Source organism: Neofelis nebulosa, chromosome 6 (genome assembly GCF_028018385.1).
Source record: "Neofelis nebulosa isolate mNeoNeb1 chromosome 6, mNeoNeb1.pri, whole genome shotgun sequence".
Classification (NCBI taxonomy): Eukaryota; Metazoa; Chordata; class Mammalia; order Carnivora; family Felidae; genus Neofelis; species Neofelis nebulosa.
Window position 1 is genome coordinate 5,268,306 of NC_080787.1, and position 27,249 is coordinate 5,295,554.

The 27,249-nt window shown below is 45.2% G+C and overlaps 3 non-coding genes across 3 annotated transcripts; 2 read left to right on the forward strand and 1 right to left on the reverse strand.

Moving 5' to 3' along the window:
- Positions 1-2,748: 2,748 nt before the first annotated feature.
- On the forward strand, positions 2,749-2,822 carry TRNAT-UGU (transfer RNA threonine (anticodon UGU)). The gene has a single exon. It is a non-coding gene; the product is annotated as a tRNA-Thr (tRNA).
- Positions 2,823-14,920: 12,098 nt separating this feature from the next.
- Positions 14,921-14,993, forward strand: TRNAR-UCG (transfer RNA arginine (anticodon UCG)). The gene has a single exon. It is a non-coding gene; the product is annotated as a tRNA-Arg (tRNA).
- Positions 14,994-26,594: 11,601 nt separating this feature from the next.
- On the reverse strand, positions 26,595-26,687 carry TRNAI-UAU (transfer RNA isoleucine (anticodon UAU)). The gene is given in 2 exon segments: positions 26,595-26,630; positions 26,650-26,687. It is a non-coding gene; the product is annotated as a tRNA-Ile (tRNA).
- Positions 26,688-27,249: the final 562 nt, after the last annotated feature.

Below are 27,249 nucleotides of genomic sequence, written 5' to 3' on the forward strand. Positions count from 1 at the left end.
CAGGGGCAAGGTTACTTCCTGGGGTACCATGATTACTCCCAGGGGCAAGGTTACATCCTGGGGTACCATGATTACTCCCAGGGGCAAGATTACTTCCTGGGGTACCATGATTACTCCCAGGGGCAAGATTACTTCCTGGGGTACCATGATTACTCCCAGGGGCAAGATTACTTCCTGGGGTACCATGATTACTCCCAGGGGCAAGGTTACTTCCTGGGGTACCATGATTACTCCCAGGGACAAGGTTACTTCCTGGGGTCAGTTGATTACTCCCAGGGGCAAGGTTACATCCTGGGGTACCATGATTACTCCCAGGGGCAAGGTTACTTCCTGGGGTACCATGATTACTCCCAGGGGCAAGATTACTTCCTGGGGTACCATGATTACTCCCAGGGGCAAGGTTACATCCTGGGGTACCATGATTACTCCCAGGGGCAAGATTACATCCTGGGGTACCATGATTACTCCCAGGGGCAAGATTACTTCCTGGGGTACCATGATTACTCCCAGGGGCAAGATTACTTCCTGGGGTGCCATGATTACCCCCAGGGGCAAGGTTACTTCCTGGGGTACCATGATTACTCCCAGGGACAAGGTTACTTCCTGGGGTCAGTTGATTACTCCCAGGGGCAAGGTTACATCCTGGGGTACCATGATTACTCCCAGGGGCAAGGTTACTTCCTGGGGTACCATGATTACTCCCAGGGGCAAGATTACTTCCTGGGGTACCATGATTACTCCCAGGGGCAAGGTTACATCCTGGGGTACCATGATTACTCCCAGGGGCAAGATTACATCCTGGGGTACCATGATTACTCCCAGGGGCAAGGTTACTTCCTGGGGTACCATGATTACTCCCAGGGGCAAGATTACTTCCTGGGGTACCATGATTACTCCCAGGGACAAGGTTACTTCCTGGGGTCAGTTGATTACTCCCAGGGGCAAGGTTACATCCTGGGGTACCATGATTACTCCCAGGGGCAAGGTTACTTCCTGGGGTACCATGATTACTCCCAGGGGCAAGATTACTTCCTGGGGTACCATGATTACTCCCAGGGGCAAGGTTACATCCTGGGGTACCATGATTACTCCCAGGGGCAAGATTACTTCCTGGGGTACCATGATTACTCCCAGGGGCAAGGTTACTTCCTGGGGTACCATGATTACTCCCAGGGGCAAGGTTACATCCTGGGGTACCATGATTACTCCCAGGGGCAAGGTTACTTCCTGGGGTACCATGATTACTCCCAGGGGCAAGATTACTTCCTGGGGTACCATGATTACTCCCAGGGGCAAGGTTACATCCTGGGGTACCATGATTACTCCCAGGGGCAAGATTACATCCTGGGGTACCATGATTACTCCCAGGGGCAAGATTACTTCCTGGGGTACCATGATTACTCCCAGGGGCAAGATTACTTCCTGGGGTACCATGATTACTCCCAGGGGCAAGGTTACTTCCTGGGGTACCATGATTACTCCCAGGGACAAGGTTACTTCCTGGGGTACCATGATTACTCCCAGGGGCAAGGTTACATCCTGGGGTACCATGATTACTCCCAGGGGCAAGGTTACTTCCTGGGGTACCATGATTACTCCCAGGGGCAAGATTACTTCCTGGGGTACCATGATTACTCCCAGGGGCAAGATTACTTCCTGGGGTACCATGATTACTCCCAGGGGCAAGATTACTTCCTGGGGTACCATGATTACTCCCAGGGGCAAGATTACTTCCTGGGGTACCATGATTACTCCCAGGGACAAGGTTACTTCCTGGGGTCAGTTGATTACTCCCCCTCCCCCCCATCTTTAATTGCCTCATTCACTTCACCCTGGATAATGGAATGTGAGCAGAATCGACAGGTTACTTTTGAGCAGCAGCAAACAAACAGTCCTTGATTTGGCCTTTTTTACTCCTCTGTCGAGAGAACATCAGTGCATCAGGTAGAGGTGACCCCACCGCCCTGGGCTGGGTCACGATGGACAGAGGGCATGAGCAAGAACTAGGCTGCTGCTTTTGTAGTCCCTAGGATTCCTGGGCTTCTTGGAAAATGCTGTACTAACAATGTGGTTGGATGAGCGTCAGAAGAGGAGCTTAGGTCTTGACCCTGGTGTTTGCCTGAGTGAACCTGAACAAGTCCCTTACTTCATTGGTGTTGAATGTAAAATAGGGACAGTAATGTGCTCAGCACCTTGGGGTTGCCATTCGAGTTCAAGGGGGAAATGCATTCATTCATTCATTCATTCATTCATTCTCAAGTCAGTACACAGTTTGGTTTTGGCTGCAGGAGTAGAACCCAGTGATTCATCTCTTACATCCAACACCCCCGCGCTCATCCCAACAAGTGACCTCCTCCATGCCCATCCCCCATTGTCCCCACCCCCATCAACCTTCAGTTTGTTCTCTGTATGTAAGAGTCTCTTACGGTTTGCCTCCAAAAGGGGAAATAAATTTGAAAGCTTTCAGTAAATTGTAAAGTGCTATAGAAACGTGAGACATTTACAGTATTATTTTCACTTGAAGTCTGGACTCAGATGCGCGATCTGTGGCCTCATTTCAGCTCCTGAGCTGCGGGGAGACAGTACCCACGCTCTGTCATGCCCTTGGTTCAGCCACCGCAAGGCACACAAAGTGCCTGCATATGAATGAAACCAGCACGGAAAGTCCTGTTTCTCAAAACAAAACACAAGGTGAGGCGGGGGGAAGAGGTGAATTAAAAGGTACTTATCGAAGCTAGCATTTTGTTTGGCTCCGTGGCTTAGCTGGTTAAAGCGCCTGTCTTGTAAACAGGAGATCCTGGGTTCGAATCCCAGCGGGGCCTGGCCCTAGCCTTTTAGCTGGGGAGGGGGCGCGCGGCGCTGGGGGCCACCTCCTGGGGTTGAGCCCACCCTTAAGTACAAGAAAGAGCTACCACCAGTTTTGAGGATTTTCTGGAACAAAGGTTTTTCTGACTCGGGCAGAGATTCGATAAACCGGGAACCGGTGATTGACGATTAAAAGCGGGGCGTCTTCGGGGCTATGCTGGCGCATCCGCTTGGACAAAAGAGCGCGCCGAGCATCCTGCAGAGGTCGTGAGGACGCGGCTCCTCCCCCCGGGGCCGCCGCACACGCGCGGTTTGGCTGCGTTGTGCGCACGAGCCGGGTTCTCGGCCGCGTTTGTGGAATGAATACACGAGGCTTGAATGAGTGAGGAATGGAGCCTCAGGGCGTCGTCCCCTATTTCCTACCCGGTCCGAGGAAGGTCTCTCCCCTCTACCGCCCCTCCCTTCCCCCCCTTGTCTCCTGGTGTCCTTCCCCCGCTCTGCCCACACCCCTCCCCCAGCCCTCCTGCTATCCTCCTAGTGTCCTTCCCCCACCCACAACTCCATCCACGCCCCTCGCCTAGCCCTCTGCCCTGGGATGGAGGCCTTTAGTCTCGGCCTGGGTCCCCCAGGGGGCCGGGAGCGGGGGTGAGGGGAGAGCGTGAGAGCGCAAGATCAGCAGAGGGGGGGGGGGGGGTACCCGCACCCCTCCTCCCAAAAGTCGCAAGAACAATATTGTAGTAACAACATATTTCGGTTTTTAATCTCCCAATGGAAGGGTGAATGAAAAGCAGCAAATCGGAATACTTACTCCAGTATGATTTTATTTCTGTACGTTTAGAAACACAAAACTGTTGTGTGTGGGTGCGCATGTATTTAGTCAAGCAGAAAACATGAGCGAAAAGAAGGGCAACCATTACGGGGTACTGGCTACTTCTGCAGAATGAGATGGGGCCGCGTCCTCATTTCCCATTTCTTCCACAGACTTCCACTGCAGCGTGAGGGTCTCCGCGGCAGTATAAGCAGGGGTTCCCGGCACAGTCTTTCCCGTAGAAACCCCAAGGCTTTTTCAACATTTACTTACTTACTTACTTAACTTACTTACCAGAAGACCGAGTTTTTGGCCTGTAAGGAAGTATCTCCTCTCAAGTACAAGAAGATTGGACACCTGTTGACAAAAGACTCAGTGACTGTCCTTAACTTGCTCCAGTGACTCACAGCTTTGGGACAGAGGAGCACAGTCGTCTACTGAGAAGGTGGGATTGTCCACTCCCAATCGGCAGGTCTCACCCATGGCCAGCTTGAAGGAAGGACACACTGGGGACAACGTGAATTTCGAATGTATTGCACTCCATCTTGCCACTGCCTGTCACTACTGATGCCAACTGACAAAAATATTTTAAACCTAAAGATAAACTCTTTTTAGAAATAAGTTTGTTGGTAGTTATGGTGTGAGCCTGTATACAGACATACCTTCAACTGGTCTGAAAACGGGGTGTGCGTGAATATAGGCACACTTCTGCTGAACCTGGAATGGACGTGGTCACTGAAAAATATACGTGTCGATGGCACATTCCCTTCTCTCTATGAACTGACGGTACTCCACATGCTCTGAGCTCAATGAACTGGGCAGCTGATATAATACTTTTGGGTTAATTAAGAAAATATGGAGCATCAATTTTTCCAGCATCCCCCTGCCCCCGGCATTGCTTTTGAGCACCATGCGTGGACTAGAAGAAGAAGGAGTAATACTTGGGTGTTACCAACTGGCTGTCTGGGTAGCATCCAAGCTGGTGTGATGCCAAAGGCACTGTATTGGTCTCTGAAGCTGTGGCCTGATCTTGGAGGGAGCAGTCTGAGGAAAAGATGTCAGATAAACCACAAGTGCCTAAGAACAAAACTTGTGATAGCTTTATCTACGTCATCAATGAGAGTATCCATACTTATATATTAAAAGATAGAGGGATACTTGGGTGGCTCCACCAGTTGAGCGTCTGAACCTCAGCTCAGGTCATGAACTCATAGTTTGTTGGTTTGAGCCCCACCTCAGGCTCTGTGCTGACAGCTCAGAGCCTGGAACCTGCATTCGGACTCTGTGTCTCCCTCTCTCTCTGCCCCTCCCCCACCCATGCTCTGTCTCTCTCTCTCTCCTTCAAAAATAAATAAACATTAAAGTGATGTGTGATATATCTTAATTTCTATGTATTTTATTATATATGAATAAGATAATTTTAAACAGTAATAGTGACATGTAGGCTTTAAATGTTACCCTTTAAAATATTATTAATCTTATCAAGCATATTTTAAGACTGAGTTTTTACTACTTTGATTTTAACACCAATTTGAATGTTATGAAGAACAAGTGATTTTGCATATTGACAAGAGTACGTCAGGAAAAAAATGTGCTGAAGAAGTACTCTTTTTAAAATTAAGACTATTTTACATGGGGTTCCTGGGTGGCTCAATCGGTTGGTCGCCTGACTTTGGCTCAGGTCATGATCTTGGAGTCTGTGAGTTTGGGCTCTGCGTCAGGCTCTGTGCTGACATGCTCAGAGCCTGGAGCCTGCTTCGGATTCTGTGTCTTTCTCTCTCTCTGCCCCTCCCTTGCTAGTTCTCTGTCTCCCAAAACTGAATAAAAACATTTTTTACAGGGGCACTTGGGTGGCTCAGTCGGTGAAGCGTCCAACTTCGGCTCAGGTCACAATCTCGCGGTCCGTGAGTTCGAGCCCCGCGTCAGGCCCTGTGCTGACACCTCAGAGCCTGGGGCCTGTTTCGGATTCTGTGTCTTTCTCTCTCTCTGCCCCTCCCTTGCTAGTTCTCTGTCTCCCAAAACTGAATAAAAATATTTTTTACAGGGGCACCTGGGTGGCTCAGTCGGTTAAGCGGCCGACTTCGGCTGAGGTCATGATTTCGCCGTCCTTGAATTCGAGCCCCGTGAATTCGAGCCCCGCATCGGGCTCTGTGCTGACAGCTCAGAGCCTGGGGCCTGTTTCGGATTCTGTGTCTCCCTCTCTCTGACCCTCCCCCATTCATGCTCTGTCTCTCTCTGTCTCAAAAATAAATAAACATTAAAAAAAAATTTTTTTTACAAAATTAAAATTGAGACTATTTTTTTTTTTACAACCATTTCAAGTTCACAGGAAAATTGAAGGAAGGTACAGAGATTTCCCATAAGATGCAACGCCTCCCCACCTGGGTGATGCATTTGTTATTACTCAAAGTTCATCATTTACATTGCAATTCACTCTTGTACATTCTATGGGTTTGGACGAATATGACATGTGTCCATCATTATGGTGTCCTACAGAATAATTGCACTGTCCTAAAAATTCCTGGTCCTTCCCCTATCCATTCCTCCACTCTACCATGAAACCATGGCAGCCACTGAACTCTTTCCTGCCTCCATAGTTTTTGCCTCTTGCAGAGTGTCGTGTCATCCGGATCATACAGTACACAGACTTTTTTTTCTATTTTTATTTATTTTTGAGAGAGAGACAGAATGTGAGTGGGTTTGGGTTGGGGCAGAGAGAGAGGGAGACACATAGCATAGGGAAACATAGGGACACATAGGGAGAATCTCAAGCAGGCTCCAGACTCTGAGATATCAGCACAGAGCCCGCCGCGGGGCTCAAACTCATGAGCCATGAGATCATGACCTGAGCCGAAGTCCGACACTCAACCGACTGAGCCACCCAGGTGCCCCAGTACACAGACTTTTAAGATTGACTTCTTTCATTTAGTAACGGCACTTAAGGTTTTTTGATGTCTTTTCATGGCTTGATAGATCATTCTTTTTTATCTCTGAATAATACTCCATTGTCTGGATGAACCATAGTTAATTTTTCCAATCACCTACTGAAGGACATCTTGATTGCTTCCAAGTTTGGGAAATTATGAGTCAAGTTGCTATCAACACCTGTATGCAGCTTTTTGTGTGGACATAAGTTTTCAACTCCTTTGGGTAAATAACAATGAGTGTGATTGCTAGATCATGTGGTGAGAGTGTGTTTACTCTTGTTAGAATCCAACAAACTGTCTTCTGAAGTGGCTGTGCCACCTTGCATTCCCACCAGGGATGAATGAGCGTTGTTGCGACTCCACATCCACGCCAGCATCTGGTGTTGTCAGTGTCCTGGATTTGGATCCTGCTAATTGGTATATAGTAGTAGCTCGTTGCCGCCTTAATTTGCATTTACACAATGATGTATTATGTGGAGCATCTTTTCTATGCTAATTTTCCATCTGAATATCTCCTTAGTGAGGTGTCTTTTCTTCCATTTATTTTTTATTAATTTTTAAAAGGTTTTAATGTTTATGTATTTTTGAGAGAGAGAGAGAGAGAGAGACAGCGTGAGCAGGGGAGGGACAGAAAGAGAGGGAGGCACAGAATCTGAAGCAGGCTCCAAGCTCTAAGTTGTCAGCACAGAGCCCCACGTGGGGCTCAAACCCATGAACCGTGACTGACTGAGCCAGCCAGGCCGCCCCTCTTTGATCTATTTTTAAACAGTTTTTCTTTTGTTTTTGAGTTTTAAGGGCCCTTTGTTTATTTTGAGTATCAGTTCTTTATCAGATATGTATTTTTAAAATTTTTTCCACTCTATAACTTGTCTTCTCTCAACATTGTTTTTTTTGCAAAATGAAAGATTTTAATTTTAATAAAATCCAGCTTATCAATTATTTCTTTTGTGGATCATGCATTTGGTGTCATATCTAAAAAATTACTGCCAGACCTAAGGTCATCAGTTATCTTCTAGGGGGGTTGTAGTTTTGCATTTTACATTTGGGTCTGTGATCCATTTGGGGTCATTTTTGTTAAGGGTGTAAAGTCTGTGTCTAGATCACATTTCATGTGGATGTCCAGTTGCTCTAACAGCATCTGTCTTTGCTCCATTGAACTGCATTTGCTCCTCTGCCACAAATCAGTTGACTTTATTTGTGCATGTCTATTTCTAGACTCCGTTCTGTTCCATTGGTCGGTCTGTCTATCCTGATGACTGCAGCACACCGTCTGGATGACTGTGGCTTTGCAGAAAGTTTGAGGTCAGCAGCGTCAACCCTCTCTTTGCTCTTCTCCAACACTGTGTTGGCTATTCTGGGTCTTTTGCCTCTGCATATAAACTTTAGAATCGTTTTATCAACATCCACAAAATAACTTGCTGGGATTTTGACTGAGATTGCACTGAATCTATAGATGAAGTTGGGAAGATCTGGCATCTTGACAATATTGACTGTTCCTGTCCATGAACATGAACTATTTCCCCATTTAACCAACTTTCCTTTGATTTCATTCATTAGAGTGTTGCAATTATCCTTGTATAGGTCTTTACATATTTATATTTCTTTTTTTGGGTGCTAAAAATGTTGTGTTTTTAGTTTCAGATTCCACTTTCATTGCTGGCATATAGGAGAGCAATTTACTTTCGTAAATTAATCTTGTATCTTTGACCTTACTAGCATCACTTATTCATTCCAGAGGGTTTTCCTCTTTTTTTTTTTTTTTTTGTGAATTCTTCTGGATTTTCTACACAGATGATCATGTCATCTGAGAACAAAGACAGCTTTATTTCTCCTTCCCAATCTGTATACCTTTTATTTGCTTTACTTGTCTTATTGCATTAGCAAGGACTTCTTTTTTTTTTTTTTTTTTAATTTATTTTTGGGACAGAGAGAGACAGAGCATGAACGGGGGAGGGGCAGAGAGAGAGGGAGACACAGAATCGGAAGCAGGCTCCAAGCCATCAGCCCAGAGCCTGACGCGGGGCTCGAACTCACGGACCGCAAGATCGTGACCTGGCTGAAGTCGGACGCTTAACCGACTGCGCCACCCAGGCGCCCCAGCAAGGACTTCTAATACAATGTTGAGAAGGAGTAGTGAGGACATCCCTGCCTTGTACCTGATCTTCATGGCGAAGCTTCCTCTTTCTTACCACAAGTGTGATGTTATCTGTAGGTTTCTTATATATATTCCTTATAAGGGTGAGAAAGTTCCCCTCTATTCATAGTTTACTGAGAATGGGTGTTGTATTTGGCCAAAGGCTTCCCTCTTTTTCTGCCCTTTGTGGTTTTAATTGAGCATTTTATATGATTCCATTTTCTCTCCTTTCTTAGCATATTGACTATGCTTCTTTTTGTTTACAAACTTGTTTTTAGTGGTTGCCCCAGAGTTTGCAATATATATTTACAGCTAATGTCCATTTTCAAATAATGCAATACTTGTCATGGGTAACGTGAGTACCTTATAATAACAAAACATTCCTGGTACCCTCCTCATGTCCCTTGTATCATTCCTGCCATTCACTTATCAATAAGCAAACATAAGCATATATATATACATGAGATATATAAAGGAGCATAGATAACTGAATACATTGTTGCTATTGTTATTTTGAACCAAACAGTTATTTGTTAGATTAAGAATAAGAAAAACAAAAGTTTTTATTTTACCCTGACGTGTTCCTTCTTGAATGCTCTCCCTTTTCTAGTGTAGATCTGAGTTTCTGACCTATATTGTTATTCTTCTTCTCTTTAAAAAAACTCTTTTAACAATTCTTGCAAAACAGGTCTACTGGCCACAAATTTGTTTAATTTTTGTTTATCTGAGAATGTCTTCATTTCTCCTTCACTTTTGAAGAATAAGTTTGTAGATTACAGAATTCTAGTTTGGTGAGGTTTTTTTATCTCAGCATGTTAAGTATTTCTTGTTTGTATAGTTTTTGAGGAGAAATCGGATATAATTCTTACCTTTGTTCCTCTGTCGATAAGATGCATTTTCCTCTGACTTCTTTCAGAATTTTTTCTTATTTTCCCTTCCTTCCTTCCTTCCTTCCTTCCTTCCTTCCTTCCTTCCTTCCTTCCTTCCTTCCTTCTTTCTGTAGTTTTAAGATGATATGTGTAGAGGGATGCCTAGGTGCCTCAGTCGGTTGAGCCTTGACTTCAGCTCAGGTCATGATCTTATGGTCCCTGAGTTTGAGCCCAGTGTGAGGCTCTGTGCTAACAGCTCAGAACCTGGAGCCTGCTTCGGATTCTGTGTCCCCTCTTTCTCTTATGCTGTCTCTCCCTCTCTCTCTCTCTCTCTCTCTCTCTCTCAAAAATAAACATTACAATTTTTTTTTAAAAAGATAAGATGTGTAGGTATAGTGTTTTTTTCTGCTGTTGTTGTTTATTTTGGTTTGATTTTAGGTGGTGGGTTTTTTTCTGCTTGTTTGGGGTTTTTTGGTGTTTTCTTGTTTTTTGTGGGTTTGTGGGTTTGGTTTTTTTGGTTTGTTGTGGGGGAGGGCATTTTTTATGCTTGGTGCTTTCTGGATCTGTGATTTGGTGTCTGAAATTAATTTGGGAGGAATTCTCAGTCATTGTTATATCAAAAATGTCTCCCATTACCTTCTCTCTCCTTTCCTGTATTTCCATCATGCATATGTTACACCATTTGTAGTCGTGCCTTGGTGCTTGGAGGTTCTGGTCTGATTTTTGTTTGTTTAGTCATTGTTCTGTTTGCTCTTTGGTATGAAGGAGAAAAAGACGTTAACATTTCTCTCTCCTCAACCTTGACCACAATTGCCACAAGTTCTTTCTGAAAGACTTTTAGCAATTTCACTAAAATGCTCATCTACTTAACGATGTTACTTATGTTAAGAATTCTGTACCACCAAGCCAATTACCTCAAACTGAACTCCCTTCTGTCTTTCTGAACGACCAATTTTTATCTGAGAAAGTAATTGCTTTAATTACACAAAGTGCACAAGAATATTGGCAGCGGTAGATTGAAACTGATGTCCTCAAAGAGACTGGAGCGTAACCCGGGACGTGGGGTCCTTTAGGCCTCTACCGTGTTGGAGACATGCACGCAAGAAGTAGTTTTACTTCTAAAAGATGCAAGAATGTATTTTGTAAGAACGCAGAGTTGACAACCTAATCCTCACATCCCCCACTATAAATACTGGTCAGGGGCTTCAATTCTTTCAAACTGGGGCAATTAATTGAAGTATGCATTTGGATTGTCCACTCAATTCCTACCAATGCAAGGTCACTTCCCCATCCTTCCAAATCAACCGCCACCTAAGCAGCTTTCTCAGCTCTTACTACGGGCCAGCTTCCAGCGAAGACTGCTGCCGTGAGCTCTGTTACCTGTGCTGTGTGCTCTGAGACACCACCACGGCAGGGACTGGGCCCTCAGAGGAACAATCACTGTAGTGAGAGGATCCATCCTCGAGGGAGTGAGTAGAAATTCCAGTGCCCTCAGCGACACTGGCATTCCCACGGTGTGGAAATCAAGTCCCGTGTTTAACAGTTGCTTTGCTGGGCTGTGGAAGGTTGTCGCTCGTCTACCTTTTTGTCTAGTTTGTCCTGTTTCATCCTTGCCCCTTTTCAACTTGTCCATTGCTCCTTTATGTAATTACAGAAGGATGCAAATCACACGTGCTGCTTGCAGCAGTATTTGTAGTGAAGCTCAACATTCCTGTAGTGACCCAGCAAGCCCACTCCCAAGTACATACCTGTCCTGCCGTCATTCAGCTGAAAGCAAGTGGTCTCCCCCACCCCCTGCCTGTGGCTTAAATCACAAGACTGATAACGCTATAGGTGCACCAGGAAGCTATGAAAATGTCTACTCACATTATGAGGCTTTCTGGGGAGGGCAGACAAGGCTCCCAGGCAGGTCCAAGAATGGCTTGAGAGAGCAGGAGGGGTGGACCTGGGGAGCCGGGGCTAGTGTGGTTTGACCTTCCCACTGGAGCCAAGAGAGGGAGCTTCTGCACTCTCTTATGAGCTGGTTTAGATGTGAGGGAGTGATGGGTCTTGAAAGCGATCAGCAAACTTCAGTAACAGTCAAACTCCTAGCTACGATACCCAAGAGAAATTTGTGCACAGGTCCACCCACAAAACACATTTACAAGAGTGTCCTTAATAGCCCTGTGCATGATATCCCCAAACTGGAAACAACCCAAACGTCCATCATGAACAGAACGGACCAATAAATTGTGACATACTCATGCCATTCAGCAAAAAAGAACATTGTTAACTGCAACAACAGGAGAAGCCAGGCATAAAAGAGCACATCCTGTATAATTCTACTTACATAAATGATTAAAATGTGCGATACTGAAAAGTGTCAGAAGAGAGTGGTGACCCTTATGAAGAGAGTGGTTACGAGGTGCATGAGGAGAGCTTCTGGTGAGGTTCTATTTCTTGACATAGCCCAAGGGACAAAACTGAGTTCTGGGTTTCATTTGATGGAAATAGTGGCAATAAATTGGAACAAAAGATCTGGGTGAAGATTCAGAGATATGTTCTCTTTGTAAACATTCAGTGATCTGTATACATGTATGTTGTTGTGGTTTTTTTTGGATTAAGCAATTTATTTAGCTCAGAATAATATTAAGAATCAGATAATCCAACTTCAGTGTCTATGCTCTTAACTGGTACACTACTCTGGTAACACGAATATAAAAAACATATTACATGTAATTTACCAGTTTTTAAAATTATTTATCTATTTTTTTAATTTACATCCAAGTTTGTTAACATATAGTGCAACAATGATTGCAGGAGTAGATTCCTTAGTGCCCCATACCCATTTAGCCCATCCCCCCTCCCACAACCCCTCCGGCAACCCTCAGTTCGTTCTCCATATTTATGAGTCTCTTTTGTTTTGTCCCCCTCCCTGTTTTTATATTATTTTTGTTTCTTTCCCTTATGTTCATCTGTTTTGTCTCTTAAAGTCCTCATATGAGCGAAGTCATATGATTTTTGTGTTTCTCTGACTGACTAATTTCGCTTAGCATAATACCCTCCAGTTCCATCCACCTAATGGCAAGATTTTATTCTTTTTTATTGCTGAGTAATACTCCATTGTATATATATACCACATCTTCTTTATCCATTCATCCATCAGTGGACATTTGGGCTCTTTCCATACTTTGGCTATTGTTGCTAGTGCTGCTATAAACATGGGGGTGCCTGTGTCCCTTCGAAACAGCACACCTGTATCCCGTGGATAAATGCCTAGTAGTGCAATTGCTGGGTCATAGGGTAGTTCTGTTTCTAGTTTTTTGAGGAACCTCCATACTGTTTTCCAGAGTGGCTGCCCCAGTTTGCATTCTCACCAGCAGTGCAAAAGGATTCCTCTTTCTCCGCATCCTTGCCAACATCTGTTGTTGCCTGAGTTGTTAATGTGAGCCATTCTGACAGGTGTCAGGTGGTATCTCATTGTGGTTTTGATTTGTATTTCCCTGATGATGAGTGATGTTGAGCATTTTTTCATGTGTCGGTTGGCCATCTGGATGTCTTCTTTGGAAAAGCGGCTATTCATGTCTTTTGCCCTTTTCTTCACTGGATTATTTGTTTTTTGGGTGTTGAGTTTGATAAGTTCTTTATAGATTTTGGATACTAACCCTTTCTCTGATAAGTCGTTTGCAAATATCTTCTCCCATTCTGTCGGTTGCCTTTTAGTTTTGCTGATTGTTTCCTTTGCTGTGCAGAAGCTTTTTATTTTGATGAGGTCCCAATAGTTCATTTTTGCTTTTGTTTCCCTTGCCTCTGGAGACATGTTGAGTAAGAAGTTGCTGCAGCCAGGATCAAAGAGGTTTTTACATGTATGTTTGAGCACTTTCCCACATGCTTTTTATACTTCAATTAAAAAAGAAAAGCCACTAATTAAGAAAGAATATTTCCATTTTATCTCTCTCTCTCACTCTGAAATAACCAGTATAATAATACTTGTGATAATCATTCTCTTGCTTTTATATACTACTACACATGTATCCATAAAAAAATAGATTATTTAGTATGTTTAGTTTGTAGTTTCTATACATGAAACCATGCTATATTTGTTTTTGGGTATTTCCTTATTACTGAAATATTATCATGTGACTCTCTTGTTTTGTGTGGTATCTAGATTTTTCTTTGTTGCATGCAATTGCTTTTGTAAATTTTTATAGCTATCAGGAAAATGTGTTAAAATTCTTTTGCTAGTTATAATAGTTTATTTTTGTTTGTTTAGTTGATCTTTTACACAAGCACACAATCTGTTAAAAAAAAAGGGGGGGGGAGAGACTTTGTTTCTTCCTTTCTAGTCATTACACCTTTTTAATTTACATGCTTTTTCTGCTTGTACTAAGGTGCACATAACTTTTTTCTTTTAATTTCTGGATGTGCTGAATCATAAAAACTTTTTTTAATGCTAGATTGACTTTCAATTTTTGGTATAAACCCACGCTTGTCACAATTTTTAAGCACTGTTGGATCTAGTTTGCTTTTTTTTTTTTTTTTTCTTTAAGGGATATTTGCCTTTACATCCATGACTGAGATTCGCCGGTGATTTTCCTTTCTCACCTGTCTTGGCCTGGCTTTGACATCAGGATGAGGTCGGTCGTATAAAATGAGATGGAAAGCTTCCCTCTGGGACTATGTTTGTAAGTGCTTTGTGTCCAGTTGAAATTATTCTCCTTGGAATATTTTGTAGAACCTCCAGATGAAAATATCTGGGTTTGGGGTTTTCTCTCTGGGAAAAAATGGACTATTTATTCCGTTCGTTGAACGATTTGGGGCTATTCCGCTGTGTGGCTCCAAACAGGACGGACATTTCTCGGTCGTGCACGGTGTCTGGGACCTTCTGGGGCCTCATACAAAGGTCGGGGGAAGCTGTGGCGTCTCCATCCTGCACGGCTTCCAGGAGAGCAGGCCGAGGAGGCCCTGGATCCCGCCCTACCTGAGGCTGTCCCAGCGGGGTTGGGGCTGAGCTGAGCCGTCGCAGGAGGGGCTCTCTGTCCCACTCCTGGTGATTTTCCTTTACTCCCAGGGCGTCTCCTTTCTGACCTCTCAAGGTGACCTGGGAGCCTGTGGCCCTGATCACAGAGGGACTTTCAGTCCTTTTCTCCCGTCTTTACCGTTGGAAGCAGCTGGCTGAGCTGCACGAGGGAGGTGCGGGGTCCGGGTGAAGGCAGAGGCGAGGAGGAAGTCACAGCTTGTCAGCAGGTGGATCATGCTGCGTTTGTGAATGTCAACCGCGCTGCCTCCGAACCGGGGTTAACCGAGAGGGCGCCATCACCTTAGAGAGCAACGCACGGACAAGCCAGAGTCTAGATTCGCAACACTTGTAGTAGCTTTTGCGACAAAGACGCCGTGGGGCCACGTGGCCTAATGGATAAGGCGTCTGACTTCGGATCAGAAGATTGAGGGTTCGAATCCCTTCGTGGTTGCTGTTCCCTTTTTCACTCTCACATCTCTCTCCGACCCCTCAGTCGCTGGAAGGACGTGCGACAGTGCGTCTCAGGTGCACAGTTGTGCGGGGACGCACGCGAGCGGCCCCCCCCCCCCCCCCCCACCGTGCCGGGCAGGTGCACGGGGGCGGGGAAGCGCAGCGGGGCTCGGAGGCTGAGGAGCTCTGCTCTCCCGACCCTGTAGCACGGGTCCCTGTAGGTCACCTAGGTCCGGACCGTCCTCCCCCTTCCCTTCCCGGTGGCGGGCGGCCGCGCTCAGTGACTTAAGAGCAGACGCACAGAAAACCTGTTATCTTGCGCGACTTGTCTCTTACGTCAGTTTAAATGTTGTCTCTTTCGAAAGGAGGACCCCTCACACCTTAGATCCGAGGTGGTGACTCCCGCTGAGTCGGACTGATGCCCCCCTCCCCCCATGGCCGCTGGACCACCTGCAGATCTGCGCACCTGGGCTCGGCAGGTGCACCTGTCCCGGTGCCCTGGACCCAGCGCGGAGACTCCCGACCTGCAGGGAAGGGGAGCCCAGCGAACCGGGACCAACACGGAGCAGCTACCGCGGAAGTGAAGTGTATCTGGGCAAATACACCTGAGTATTTAGACGAAGTGGACGAAATGTTAGAACAGCATGACGTGTCAAGGGAGGTTCGAGAAGGAATATCAAATGTGAATATTCTTAAACGATGAAATATTTTGAATTAGTTGTCAAAAGTCCTACCTAGAAAATTCCGTGTCCCGAGGCTTACCGAGGACTTCTTTAAACTATTCAAAGAAGAAATCAATCTGACCAGACATAGCTCTTCTGAGGCAGAGCAGGGCCTGGGCCCGGGTCCCCTCGACCCTCCCCACACGGTCCCCGTCGGGGAAGAGAACTGCCCGCCTCCAGCACATCCTGCAGGAACGCGGACGCGGGTGTGGCCACAGGCTGGCCGACCCTGGACCAAACCCGTCTGCACCCGGAGGGGCCCCAGCGCTGACCTCCCCCCTCTCCCCTCATTGTAACAGTAAATGTCACACCCGGGGTGGAGATCACAGCCAGGGCCCCCCGCCTCCGCGTGCTCGCTCTTCACCCCTCTCCCGCCCACCTGTCCTGGGGTGAGCCCACCGTCCGTCCCGCCGCCTCCGGGATGCGGGGCAGCAGCCCCAACTCAGCCGAGCCCGACGCTCCTGGTGGGCCGCGCGGGTCAGCTCCTGCTGCGGGGCGAGCCCAGGGCCCGGGGAGGGGACACTTCCACAATGTAGGGAAGGAGACCCACAATTACTTTTGCAGAAAGCCATAATGAGATTGTCTTCCAGGTAATGTACATTTTATTTTATTTAGTTAATGTACATCTTAAATGGCTTTATAAGGTATAGTTTGCTTAGAATCAACTGCATATATTTAAACATATGTATGAGTTTGACATAGGTATAGCTCAAGAAGCCATCACTACAATAAAGGTAATGAACACAGGCCACACCCCCAAAAGTGTCCATCAGTGCCCTTTTGTAACCCCTGTCCCCTCCCACACCCACTGCTTCCTGTCAGTATGTTTGTAGTTTTATGAAACATTATAACTTATAGCTTATACAAGTTATACATTATAACTTGTAGTTATCTGGAATTTATGTAAATGAAATCCTACAATATGGGCTCTCTTTACTCTTTCACTCACATCATTATTTTGAGACTCATCCATGATGCTTGTATCAATAATTCACTTCTTTTTATTGCTGGATAGTATTCTGTTCTATGGACATACCACATCTGCCTGTTGGTGGATATCTCCAGTTACGAATAAAGCCGCTATGAACAGTTGTATATAAGCCTTAGTGTGGATATACTCTTTCAGTTTTCCTGAATAAATACCTAGCAGTGGAGTGGCTGGGCCATATGGTAGGTCCGTATTTAACGTCTTAAAAAGAAACTGCCCAACCAAGGCTGGTATTACCTTCATACCTAACCTGATGGGGACATTATGAGAAAGGAAGATCATCAGTCAGTCTCCCTCTTGAACATAGATACAAATTATAATGAAAGTTAAGGAACTGAACACAGTCATGTTTAAAATTGTAAGTGATTTTGGTCTTAAGTTTATACCAAGATTACAAGGTTAGTTTATCATTAAAAAATAAATCATTCCTGGGAATGCAAACTGGTGCAGCCACTCTGGAAAACACTATGGAGGTTCCTCAAAAAACTAAAAATAGAACTACCCTATGACCCAGCAATTGCACTACTAGGGATTTATCCAAGGGATACAAGTGTGCTGTTTCAAAGGGACACATGCACCCCCATGTTTATAGCAGCTCTATCAACAATAGCCAAAGTATGGAAAGAGCCCAAATGTCCATCGATGCATAAATGGGTAAAGAAGATGTGGTATATATATACAATGGAGTATTACTCGGCAATCAGAAAGAATGAAATCTTGCCATTTGCAACAAGGTGGATGGAACTGGAGGGTATTATGCTAAGCGAAATTAGTCAGTCAGAGAAAGACAAATATCATATGATTTCACTCATTTGAGGACTTCAAGAGACAAAACAGATGAACATAAGGGAAGGGAAACAAAAATAATATAACAACAGGGAGGAGGACAAAACAGAAGAGACTCATAAATATGGAGAACGAACTGAGGGCTGCTGGAGGGGTTGTGGGAGGGGGGATGGGCTAAATGGGTAAGGAGCGCTAAGGAATCTACTCTTGAAATCATTGTTTCACTATATGCTAACTAATTTGGATGTAAATTTTAAAAATCAGTCAATCAATCATTCCAATTTGCACATTAAGAATGAAAAACCCCCCTCCCCCAAAAAAAGAATGAAGTAAACCCTGCGATCACCTCAATAGAGACAAAAAAAGTACTTGATAAAATTCAGCATTCAGTCATGATCAAAACTCCAAGCAGCCTAGCAATAGAAGGCAACTTCTCTAACCTGGCATCTTTCAGAAAGTATAGTCAACATCACCTTAAATGTGAAATATCGAACGTATGTAGAATAATGAGAACATTCTGTTTGAGCTTGGTAACTAATCAAGGATACCAGCTATAATCATTTCTATTGAAGATTATGGATCTCTGTGTGCCTCATTCATCGCCTTGGGCAGTCATGCCCACACAAGGAATAAAAGGTTAAATGACTGGAAAGGAAGAAAGAAAAGTGTCGTTATTCTCAGATGATGTGATGATATATGAAGGTAAGTTGTTAGATTATATAGATCTATCACAATATAAAGGCTCGTAAGATCTAATCGATGTTAATGTACCAGGCCTGAATACACAAAGAGATTGACTGTAAGCGTATGTTACACACGATGATAAAACAGGGGGTTGGAGAATACAACCTGCTCCCCTCACTTACAATAAGCCCTTTCCTTTTTACTCCACAGCAGCCTGCGAATCCAATAGACAACTTTTATTTATTACAGTTTTCATTGTTTATTTTTTACCAGTTGGTGAAGGCTGCATTTAGGGGCTCTGAGAGAGTGATACAAGGCAAACCGGGAGCAGCTGACATGGCTGAAACCCTCCTGCTCTGTGTGCCTGCTGGACCCAGTCCCTTCTGTCCCCCTGTCTCCTCTGGGCGCTTTCTGGAGCTGAAGTCCCAATCCCAAGTACAGCTGATTCTGGGCCCAGCTGGGGCTGGTGGGTCGGGAGGCTTTGAAGGCTTTTTTTGAAGACAGAAACCATTTCTCTCTCTAGAATTCTGAGCTCTTCTTGGGGCTTCTAATCTGAGAATAATCGAGCAAGGACACCAAATTGGGCCTCAAAAACCCCAGAGCCCCTCAGAACAGTCATGCAGAGATCTCCCTCTGCCATTGCCCACAGACACTCCGGCCTTCAGTCCCACACCACTGCATGATAATAATTCCTGCCTCATGAGATGAAACATTAATATGTTGTTCCAAAGTACGCCCTGGGTTGTTTTAGACCAGTCTGGGAACACACAGAAGGGGACTTGACTGTCAGGAAAGGGGAAGTTTATATACTCACAGATCCCGGGAAACAGAAGCTGTGGCCTGTCACAAAGGGGAGAGGGGAAGCGCCAGGTCAGTCAAGAGGCAGAGAAGGGGGAGGTGGATGTGGGCTAGAGACTTTACTGTGGTCTCTGTGGGAAGGAGTGTGTGAGACAGGGAGACAGGCTTAAGCACTGGGCAGTTTGGATAAGTTTGGGGGCTGTCCCTGGCTATCTGGTGTCTGGCCTTGGGGTGATGAGGGCAGGATAGTGGACCAGGGCATAAGGGCTTGATTAAGGCAAACATTTGGAGCCTGGATTCTGGACTGGTTGGTTTGCACAGAAAAGGCATGGGGTTGTTTCCTACCTCTGGGAATTGATTAGCCCGCAGGGACAAGGACAGTCTTTCTCTAGGGTTGCTGAGGTCCCAAGATGTCAAAGCATCAGGAAACACAGAAAATTAAAAATACGATTAACACACATATATAAAGCACTGAGCATGAGGCATGACATTTGGCCTGTCCACAATAAATTATATTTATCATTTACATTATGTATTTTAAGCTCAGAGGGGATAAAGTTATGTGTATGCCACATCATGTGGTTAATAGCAATGGAAGGAACCCAATTTCTGTATTCCTACTTTAGGGCTCTAACTATGTCATCCGGCCCCTCACCTGTTGTTACTAGTTCCTAACCGTCTATGACATTAACCTTTGCTCCCCTTGTAGAAATTATCTCTTGAGTGGTAAGGAAACTCTTTATGGGCCCGATTTCACTGTTCAGATCAAGTAAAGACTCTGCTTTCCCAGATCTCTGAAGCTCTGGTAAGCTTGTGAGTACCTTCGGAGCATGCCTCCTGCATGAGAAGAGCAAATAGTCCAGATCCTACAGAAAACATGGTAGGCTTACTTCAGAACTCCCAGCTGAAAGTATGACCTATCCCTATTGCAACCAGGTTAAGAGTAAAAAAAATTGAGGCTGAAAGAGCTTTGCCTACTCACAGGGCCTTAGCTGCCCTGGGCCAGTAGACTACCACTGGAACACTCAGATCCCAGAGTTCTCAGCCTCTCATGACCCAGGTGTCCATTCTGGCTCACATCCTGGTGAAGACAGAGTCCATGGGGCCAGAAGGTGTTGTGGGAGTCTAGGCTTGGAAGATAGGAAGGGGGGAAGGCAGAGAAGGGGGGAATAAGGAAAGATAGAACAAGAAGAAGGGGGGTAAGAAGATGAGAGAAAGAAGCATGCAGGAAGAGAAGAACATCGACATTCACAAGCTGCCTTCCACGTGCCAGCCATCTTCAAATACATCACATTTAATCCTCACTAATCATCAGGGGGTTATTAGTGTGCCCATTAGATCAATATGGGAGTCAACACAGAGAGAAAATAAACAATATGTGTCAGTTGGTTTTCCTAAAAATCCCAAGTGTTCCAAAACCACTAATAATAATAATATCTAATGATAAAGACTTTTGGAAGACGGGAAGAGAGTAATGCATGAAGGCAGAACACAGAGCTGGAGTACAAGAGAAAGGGAGGGAAGAAAGGCAATGCGGGGAATTCAGGAGCACAGACCTCCGGGATCACGAGGCGTTCTGAAGCCAGCGTCACATAATTTCCCTGAGTGGGGCTTCTGGGTGGCTCTGTCTGTTAAGTATCTAACTTTTGATTTCAGCTCAGGTCATGATCCCACAGTCATGGGATTGAGCCCCCAAGTCAGGCTCTGCACTGAGTGTGGAGCCTGCTTAAGATTCTCTGTCTCCCTCTCCCTCTCTGCCCCTCCCCCACTCGCATGTGGGCACTCTCTCTCTAAGATAAAATTTTTAATGCCCCTGAGCTAGGGGTGATCTCATTTAGACCTCAGCCTCTTCAAGGAAGAAACCATTTATTAACTAAACCAAGATTGGTGTATTTTAAATTCCACACACCCCTCCTGTTATTTGGGATAAAAATGAACAATTCAATAGTCTCTGCCGTGAGAAGCTTGATGTCAAGGATGTCAACAAGCAGAAGTCCTGCCTTTGCAGCTCTGATCCTGCCGTGATGGCCCCACAGACTGCCTGTGGTGTGTGTGTGGACATGCTTTGCAAAAAGCTTACAGCAGAAAGGAACCGGGGAGAGATAAACCCACCGTAGCAGGAAAGTGGTACAATATTACCTTGGACTGAAGAAAACAATGCCATTTAACACCCATTTGCTTCCGTCTTCTCCAACAAGGAAAAATCATATTATTTTTTTAAATATTAACTCATTTTATCATCACACAATCTTTTTTTTTAAATTTCTTTAGTAATCTTTATGTCTAATGTGGGGTTCAAACAACCCCCAGATCCGGAGTCACATGTTGTACAAAGTGAGCCAGCTGGGAGTCCCAGAAAAATTATATTTAAAGTGGGAAAAGAAAAGGATTGAAGAGGAATATGAGGCTAAATTGTGAATGAATGCTAGGGAAACTTTTTTTTTTTTTTGGGGGGGGGAACCTTTTACCTACTTGTAGTTTTTAAGGCTATACACCCACTGAAATAGTATCTCAGGATATTAAAAACACCATTAATCTGCTGTAATTCTGTAAGTATTATCTACAAGAAGTCCTAGAGGTATTAAAGTATCCTGAATTTATAAAGAGGCTAAATGAAACTTTGAAGTCTAAAAGGCAACCTTAATGTAGAGTTTCTGTGGCTTTGTATGCTTATTTTTTTTTAGCCGGACACGCTGTGAAGGCCTGTGGAGTGTGGTAATCACTGAGGAAAGGCTTAGGTTTACAAAGGACGACCCATAAGACAAACATAAGTCAAGCCCAAGTAGAATCCTAGCTCTGGGGTCTAGGCTCTCTGTGGACATTTCTTGCTACATTTGAACTGATTTGGTGGAACATATAACATGTGTGCTGATTACATTTGCATGTGATTTCTAACTATCAGTTGATCAGTTATGATCATTGATCAACTTGACATCCCAAATTGCTATTGACCAGAGGGTGCATTAGACTTGGGAGAAATCAACTGCCCAGCACAATATTGGAGATTAACAGCACCTCATAAAAACAAGGTTCGTGCGTTTTAGTTGACCATAAGCTACACTTTTTTTAAGCTACACTTATTTTTTAAGTAATGCCAAAACTAAAAGCAACTTTGACAAATAATGCATTTCAAGAGTACTTAAGGAATTCCTACAAATAATAAACAAACCAGAAAAACCCAGAAAAAAAAGGGGGGAAAACTATTGAGTAGTCACTTCCCCGCAAAGAAAGATGTCTGAAAGAGCAGGAAACATATGAAAAGGTGACAAACTTCAAGTCAGCAGAAAAATGGAAATTAAAACTTCAATAAGATACTACTGAATGGAAGACATTTAAAAAGTGAAAATATTAAGTGTTTGCAAGTATACAGAACAACTATAACTCTCCTATAATCATGGACTATGTCCCCCCAAATTCTTATGCTGAAGCCCTAACCCCCAATATGATGGTATTAGAAGGTGGTGCCCTTGGGATGTTGTTGAGATTATATCACGAAGGTGGAGCTGTCCCATAATGGGATGGGAGCCTTTATAAAAAGAGGAAGAAACACCAGAGTTTCCTCGCCGCCGTGTGGGGACGTACCAAGAAGACAGACACCTGCCAGCTAAGAAGACAGCCCTGCCCACGCTGACATCCTGATCATGGACATCCCAGCCTCCAGAACTGTGAGGAATAAACATCTTAGTCAAGTTGATTAAGACACCTACCTTGTTAGGGTATGTTAACACATGTAACAGAGGCATAGTCCTATAGTCAGAGGGCTGGTACTAGAATTTTTTCTCTTGCACTATTCTTCCTAAAATGTTATAATTAAAATCAGAGTATTCTAAGGTACTGGACGCAAATAAATGTACGAAAATCAATTGTATCCGTATACACAAGTAATAGGTAATTGTAAAAAGAAATAAGATGCATTGATTGTCATAGGACAAATTGCATAAAATGTGTCATATTTAATAATAAATCCAATAAAATAAACAGTATTTAATCTAATGAACCTAAGGGAAATGACGTCTATGAGGTCCATTAGACCTCTATGGAAAAAGCTATGAAAATTTAGTGAGAGAGTTTAAGACCCAAATAAATAGAGATACATACCAAGTCTATGGAATGAAATAGCCAGCACTATAGAGATGTCACATCTCCCAAATTGATCCATAGATTCAAAGCAATTCCAAAATCCTAACTAATTTATATTTAGAAATTGATGAACTCAGTTCTAAAATGTATGTAGAAGTGTAAATGGGCAATTAACTAAGATACGAGTGAAATAAGGAACAAAATGAGAGGATTTATCCATATGATATTAAGACTCATTCAAAGTTTCAACAGTAATTAGAAGAAGGATGGCATTGGCCAGGATCAGTAAAAAGAGAAATCAAACATAACAACTTGTGCTCATGTGGACACCGGATAGAGAAAGTGGATACTCTACCGATGGGGGGTGGAATGAATTTTAGATAAATAATTCTAGAAAAAATGAACACACATGTATTGACCTGTACTTCATCATATAGGAAAAAAAAAACCTGTTTAAGACTTACACGTAAAAAACAAATATATACAGGTTTTATAAAATTATAAAAAAGAATATATTTGTAAACTTGGGGTAGGGAAGAATTTCATAAACATGCACAACATGACAACAATGAGGAAAAAGATTGGCAAATTTGTCAACATTAATTTTTTCAAGTTTATTTATTTATTTTTATTTTATTTTTTTTTTAATTTTTTTTTTTAATGTTTTTTATTTATTTTTGGGACAGAGAGAGACAAAGCATGAACGGGCGGGAGAGGGGCAGAGAGAGAGGGAGACACAGAATTGGAAACAGGCTCCAGGCTCCGAGCCATCAGCCCAGAGCCCGACGCGGGGCTCGAACTCACGGACCGCGAGATCGTGACCTGGCTGAAGTCGGACGCTTAACCGACTGCGCCACCCAGGCGCCCCTATTTATTTATTTTTAAAGAGAGAGAGAGAGTTGGGGCGCCTGGGTGGCTCAGTTAGTTAAGCGTCCCACTTCAGCTAAGGTCATGATCTCATGGTCTGTGGGTTCCGAGCCCCGCATCAGGCTCTGTGCTGACAGCTCAGAGCCTGGAGCCTGCTTCGGATTCTGTCTCCCTCTCTCTTTGCCCCTCACTCACACTCTGTCTCTCTCCTTCTCTCAAAAAATAAATAAACATTTAAAAAAGAGTGAGGGGCGTCTGGGTGGCTCAATCAGTTGGGTGTCCGACTTCAGCTCGGGTCATGATCTCGAGGTTTGTGAGTTCGAGCCCTGCATCGGGGCTCTGTGCTGACAGCGCAGAGCCTGCTTGGAATTTTCTCCCTCCATCCCTCTCCCACTCATTCTCGCTTTCCCTCTCTCTCAAAGATAAAATAAACATTTTTAAAAAGCTAGCATGAAGGTTAAAAGACAAAAGTAGTAAAAAAAATTTTTAAACTACAATAATTATTTAAAAAAAGAAAGAAAGAAAGAGTGTGAAGAAGCGGGGGAGGGGCAGAGAGACAAGAGAGAATCCCAGGCAGGCTCTGCACTGTCAGCTCAGAGCCAGATGCGGGGCTCCATCCCACGAACTGAACCGTGAGATTATGACCTGAGCTGATATCAAGAGTCAGATGCTTAACCGACCGAGCCACCCCAGTGCCCCAGATCTTTGTTTTTAATCCAGTATGACAATCTCTGCCATCTGATTGGGTTGTCTAATCCATTCACAATTAGTGTTATTTTTGATATGGTGGTATTTATAGCTGCCCTTTTACTTTTGTTTTCTCTGTGTTGTTCTTGGCAAATACATTTCTCTATGTTATAGAGGTCCAACAATACATTTTATATATATATATATATATATATATATATATATATATATATATAATGTTCTTGGCATCCAGAGTTCTTGGTATCTCTGAACTACTTCAATATGCAAATATGTCTCAATGTGGACATCAGCCCCTTGTCTCCTTATCATGGGTAATAAAGCAAACCAGTACACTTATGAGATGGACAGGCAACACTGGCAAGAATATGGCTAGTCTGTTTGCAAAAGCAGGCAAGGAATGTGGACATTGCCTACTCATTCATACGTCTCCTCAGTCTTGAGGTTCAGAAATTCTGACTTTCAACTCTGAGTTCGGTGCAAGGACCCAAGGAGACAGCTTACTCATGGAATAAACGTAAATAGCCCGGGGTCCCCAACGATTTTGGAGTCTCTCACCTGCGGCAAGAGCAGAGAGGACCCGATGCTTAGGACAATGAGAAGATCCCCCAAAGTAATAATCTAATTTATCTTAGGTTCTTATTCTGTGTTAAATGCTTTTATCAGTCATCTACATCTTTGTTACAAACCTCACCCAAATTTATTGGCTTAAAACAATAATTGTTTTTGGTTTTGTTTTTTTGCAACTCTGCAGGCCCACAATCTGGACTTTGCTTGTGGCCATTGCCGTGCCTGCAGTCATCGGACAGCGTGACTAGGACCAGATGGTCCAAAATGTTCCCACCCACATGTCTGGGGAGTCCACTGGACTGGCTGGGATCCAGCGCCCCTCTCTCCATGTGACCGTGCACCCTCTAGGAGGCGAGCTGGAATTTCTTCACAAGGTGGGCCTCAGGGTCCCAAGAGTGGCAAAACCTGTTGAGGCCTCATCTTGGGGCCCCTGCAAAATCATTTCCACAGCATTGTACTGGTCAGTGTCAATCACAAGATCAGCTCACAACCAGGAGGGAGAGAAACAGACCCCACCTCTTGATGGAAGTAGCTACAAAATCACATTGCAAAGGGACATGCCTGGAGATGGGAGGAATTTGTGGCCGTTTTTAATGGATAATTTATTATGTCCTTTTAACACTGAAAACAACTCTGTGAACAACCTCTATGCTACGTCCGTTGTCCGTGTTGGTAAGTAAACTATCTGCTATCCCTTCGTTGCCCAGCGTCCGTCTAAGCTGCTGTGAGCCTGGTTGTGAACCTACACGTGCAGGGAGGGCCGCTCAGTGTGGGCCGTCGCTGTGGACACTCCAAACCGTCACGGCGCCCGGAGAACTGACGCATGTGCACGGGGACCGTCACACACACCTCGGGAAGCTGGGGACTCTGTGTCCAGGATGCCTCCGGTAAAGTTTCAGACCCAGACGGTGAGGTGGGGCCACACGCGGGTTTCCCGCGCAGCTCGGAGGCGGTGATGGGTCGGTTGGTTTTCTGGGGCTGAGCACCTGCGTCGTCGGCGCCAGCCGCAGGGCCCGCGGGCCCGCGTGGCGAGCGTCCCACCCAAGCCCAGAGCCGCGGAGAAACTAAGGTAAGGGAACGGGTGCAAAGACAGATTTTCCACGGAAATACTTACTAAAAAAAACAACCTGATTTCCTGCAGTTAACAAATCAGACATAGGAGTACTTTTCAGTGGTTTTATAATTCCTGTGCGCACGTGGAGCCTGGACCTGAGTCTCTGGCGACGGTGAGCAGCTGTCCTGGCGACCGCCGGGAGGAGGCGGCTGCAAAAACGCGGGCGCTGGCCCCGCAGGAGGCTGCCGGGGGATGAGGTCACAGTGGCTCGACAGCAACCCCCCACCCAAGGGTCTCCCCACCGCTCCCCTGAATTCGCAGGGGCCGCCGCAGCGGGCGCGGTAAAAGTGCTCCAGGTGAGGCTCGAACTCACAACCTCGGCATCGCCCACCGGCCACTGTCTTATAAGTACCGCGCGCTAACCGATTGCGCCACTGGAGCCGTGCGGGAGTGGGGCCGCGGAGGTGGCGTTAATATATGCTTCCGGCCAAAGGCGGCGCCCGCTGCGGAAGCGGGTCGTGCGAGCGAGGCCTCCAGCCGCGGGCGGAAGCCCGGTCCCGGATCCCCGGGGCCGCCGTCGCCGCGGAAGCTGGAGGCTGAGGGTCGCGGTTCCCCGCTCTCGTCCCCGCGGCTTCCCTACACCCAAGCTGGGATTGGAAAGCACTTGAACGACAGGTCACATCGGTCCAAACGGCCACGTGCGACGCAGACTCCGTACCCTCGGAGGAGCCCCCCCCCCCTCCCGCTCCGCCCCCAGGAGCGAATTCCACCTGCGTTTCCAGCTGGGGGTTCCCGCGGGCCTTCCTCCCGCGCCCGGACACCTGTCCTCCCGACCCCTCGCCCCTGTGCTCTAACCCCACGATGTTAAGACACTTTCCTACCCCGAAACCTTCGGAGAGCTAATATTTCCTTCAGGAAAAACACTGTTTTGCAAATGCACAGCTGCAACCCGGGCTAAGGAGATGCAGGAAACAATGTGATAATTCCGCGAGAATTTTTCTAA